Raw genomic sequence first — 4,393 nt, 5'->3', positions numbered from 1 at the left:
GTAATTCGAATCACCTTCATTCGAATTACACACACGCACACACTCACTAATTCAAATCAGGTTGATTCAAATTACACTTTTGCACGAAACCCCAAGTAGTTCGAATCTGGTTGATACAAATTATTCACTTTTTGCCTCTAGTAGTAATTCGAATGGGGTTGATTCGAATTACACTGGATTCGGCTATAAAAGGAGTTCGAATCCACCTCATTCGAATCACTTTTTCATTCTCAAACCCCACCAAATCCCAGAGAAAACGACCTAGATTCGCTCCGACAAAGGCTCGAGCAGGATACTAAGCCGATGTGGGACGATCCGAAAAGACTATATCGTTTGGATGGAGTTGCTCATATAGCCGGGGTCATCAACGACGAGGTTAGTAGTTAGAAAATTTTTTTTGTGGTATATTTTAGTGGTTTTGCATGTAGTTTATGTGAGTGGTTTTGCATGTGGTTTATTTTAGTGGTTTTGCTTGTGATTTTGTTGGTGGTTTATGTTAGTGGTTTATGTTAACGGTATTGTTAGTGGTTTATTTTAGTGGTTTTGTTTGCGGTTATGTTGGTGGTTTATGTTAGTGGTATTCGAAGTGGTTTTGTTAGTGGTTTTGCATGTGGTTTATGTTAGTAATTTTGCATGTAGTTTATGTTAGTGATTTTACATTTTGGTTATGTTAGTGATTTTGCATGTGGTTCATTCTAGTGGTTTTGTTTGTGGTTTACTTGGTGGTTTATGTTAGTGGTTTTGTTAGTAGTTTCGAAAGTGGTTTATGTTAGTGGTTTAGGCCAGTGGTTTTGTAAGTGGTTTATGCTAGTGGTTTTGCACGTGGTTGATGTTAGTGGTTTTTGTTAGCGGTATTGTTAGTGGTTTTGAAAGTGGTTTATGTTAGTGGTTTAGGCCAGTAGTTTTGCAAGTGGTTTATGCTAGTAGTTTTGCACGTCATTTATGTTAGTGGTTTATGCATGCGGTTTTGCAAGTGGTTTATGCTAGTGGTTTTGCATGTGGTTTTTGTTAGTGGTTTATGTTAGTTTTTTCTGTTAGTGGTTTTTGTTTGTGGTTTATGTTGTTAGTGGTTTATGTTAGTGGTTTTGTAAGTGGTTGTAATTATGCGGTCCATCTTATGCGCAGCCCTAGCGATGCATGTCGAGTATGCGGCAGCAACAGGGCATGCGACTCGACGAGAGGTACGTCTCGTACTTGCAGATGGCTGGATTATACCATCTTGCAAGGCTGAACGATAGATGGTTCAGATTAAATGAACCTCTTGTTAGTGCTTTCGTCGAGCGGTGGCGTCCGGAGACGCACACATTCCACATGTCGTTCGGGGAGTGCACGATCACACTACAGGACGTGGCGTACTAGATGGGCTTGCCAGTCGACGGATGTTATGTCAGTGGTTGCTTGACAGATTTCCAGATATACATCCAGGGTGGCCGTCCAGCCTGGGTGTGGTTCCAGGAGTTGCTTGGTATGTAACCTCCTGCGAACCAAATTCAGAAGTTCGCAGTGAACTGCACCTGGTTTCAGGAGACTTTTGGAGAGTGCCCCGAGGGAGCCGACGAAGAGACAGTGAGGCGCTATGCTCGTGCCGATATCATGATGCTGTTGGGCACTCAGTTGTTTGTCGACAAGTCCAGCAACCGTATTTACATCAGATGGCTACCCTACATGGCTAGGCTTGAGGAGATGGGTGGCTACAGCTGGGGGTCGGCAGCACTAGCATGGTTGTACCGGTGCATGTGCCGAGTAGCCAACAGACATATGGTGAAGTTAGCTGGCTCGTTACAGTTACTTCAGTCCTGGATCTTTTGGCGCTTTCATGGGTTTAGACCTGGTAGGTATGATACGTTCAGCTGACCCTTGGCCTCGAGGTACTGTTGTAGGACTTTTCTATTCTGAGTTAAATTATTTAATTCCATGTCCGCTTATATTGTTATACTATTTTGTCATACTTTTCTTTCGTTATAATACTGATGTGAGTTGCAGGTGGTCAGGTCACAATCCTTCCGGTAGCGAGAAGGGACCTCGAGTGCAGATGTGGAGGCTGAGGATAGACCTGTTACAGGCCAGGGATGTGAGTATACTAATCGCTTATGTTAACTTAATTAACCTTTCATAGTTCACATCACGATATGGACTAACATTATTGATATGTTTCTGCAGTTTATCTGGATGCCGTATAGCTCTCCCGACGTCCTTCAGGTTGTGCATCCTGAGGTGTTGGAGCCTCGTCATACGGCGTTATGGTGGTGTGTGATGTCGTTGATATATTTTGCCATGATAGAGTGGCATCAGATTGACTAGGTGTTACCGCAGTTCGGTGGAGTTCAGCCCCGACCCCAACCCGTCCTGAACATCGACTTCTTGATGTCGAAGGATAGTAGAGGCGGTGATCGTTGGTTCTCGTACAATTTGCAGTTCTGGAATCTTCATTGGGAGAGCCGTGCCTATTCCTGTTGAGGCGACGCAGAGGGGTGCCGGACGAGTTCCTGAGATGGACCGTGTGGACGACATTCTGGATAGGCGGCGGGTTGAGCGGAGAGCTCGTGTCGGGACCCGACGGAGCCAGCGTGAGTGGGGTGGCTCGACCAGGCCATGTAGAAGGGTGATGCGGGGGGTAGGGGTGGAGGTAGACGACGAGGGCGTGGAGGCCGGCGCAGAGAGCGTGCTGCGGTGGACGATCACGGTGATCATGGTGATGATGACGACGATGGTGATCAGCGCGGGCCTGGTGGAAGAGACGCTTGAGGTCATGCTGGTGTAGTGGGTGTTAGTCCTCATCATGGAGGTCACGGTGGAGAGTGGTATGGTTCCGGTATGGGAGATGGTTCGGCCCATCGTGACGGTGGACTTGGATCAGGGCCGCTCGGCGATTACTTCGTTGGTGTCCCCACTGACGACGACACACTTCAGGAGAGTCAGTGGTGCACGAATTGTGAATTACACTTTTCACACTCGTACCACTAACCAGCAAGTGCACTGGGTCGTCCAAGTAATACCTTACGTGAGTAAGGGTCGAATCCCACGGAGATTGTTGGTTTGAAGCAATCTATGGTTATCTTGCAATTCTTAGTCAGGAAGTCAATTATATTTATCAGTTGAATTGCGAATAAACAAGAGAGTATGGATTAAAGGTTACTTGTTATGCAGTAATGGAGAATATGTTGGAGTTTTGGAGATGCTTTGTCTTCAGAATCTCTGCTTTCCTCTGTCTTTTGATTCACGCATGCACGTCCTCCTATGGCAAGCTGTGTGTAGGTGGATCACCGTTGTCAATGGCTACCATCCATCCTTCCAGTGAAAAGGGTCCAGGTGCGCTGTCACCGCACGGCTAATCATCTGCAGGTTCTCAGTCGTACCGGAATAGGATTTACTATCCTTTTGCGTCTGTCACTACGCCTGACACTCGCGAGTTTGAAGTTCGTCACAGCCATCCAATCCCAGAATCCTACTCGGAATACCACAGACAAGGTTTAGACTTTCCGGATTCTCATGAATGCCGCCATCAATCTAGCTTATACCACGAAGATTCTGATTAAGGAATCTAAGAGATATTCATTCAATCTGATGTAGAACGGAGGTGATTGTCAGACACACGTTCATGGATTGAGGAAGGTGATGAGTGTCACTGATCATCACCTTCTCCATAGTTAGGCGCGAATGGATATCTTAGGTAGGAACACGCATGTTTGAATGGAAAATAGAAATACTTGCATTAATTCATCGAGACACAGCAGAGCTCCTCACCCCCAACAATGGAGCTTAGAGACTCATGCCGTCAAAGAGTACAAAGTTCAGATCTAAAATGTCATGAGATACAAAATAAGTCTCTAAAAGTTCTTTAAATACTAAACTAGTAGCCTAGGTTTACAAAAAGTGAGTAGACTATGACAGATGGTGCAGAGATCCACTTTTGGGGCCCACTTGGTATGTGCTGGGGCTGAGACTTAAGCAATTCACGTGCATAAGGCTGTTTTGGGCGTTCAACGCCAGGTTTGGATCCATTTCTGGCGTTGAACTCCAACTTTGAATCCTTTTCTGGCGCTGGACGCCAGAATTGGGCAGAGAACTGGCGTTGAACGCCAGTTTACGTCATCTATCCTTGAGCAACGTATGGACTATTATATATTGCTGGAAAGCCCTGGATGTCTATTTTCCAACACAATTGGAAGCGCGCCATTTCGAGTTCTGTAGCTCCAGAAAATCCACTTTGAGTGCAGGGAGGTCAGAATCCAACAGCATCAGCAGTCCTTTTTCAGCCTGAATCAGATTTTTGCTCAGCTCCCTCAATTTCAGCCAGAAAAATACCTGAAATTACAGAAAAATACACAACTCATAGTAAAGTCCAGAAATATGAATTTTTCCTAAAAAATAATGGAAATAAACTAAAAACTAA

This window comes from Arachis ipaensis, chromosome B2, assembly GCF_059453495.1.
Source record: "Arachis ipaensis isolate K30076 ecotype BB chromosome B2, ASM5945349v1, whole genome shotgun sequence".
Classification (NCBI taxonomy): domain Eukaryota; kingdom Viridiplantae; phylum Streptophyta; class Magnoliopsida; order Fabales; family Fabaceae; genus Arachis; species Arachis ipaensis.
This window is presented reverse-complemented; position numbering follows the sequence as displayed.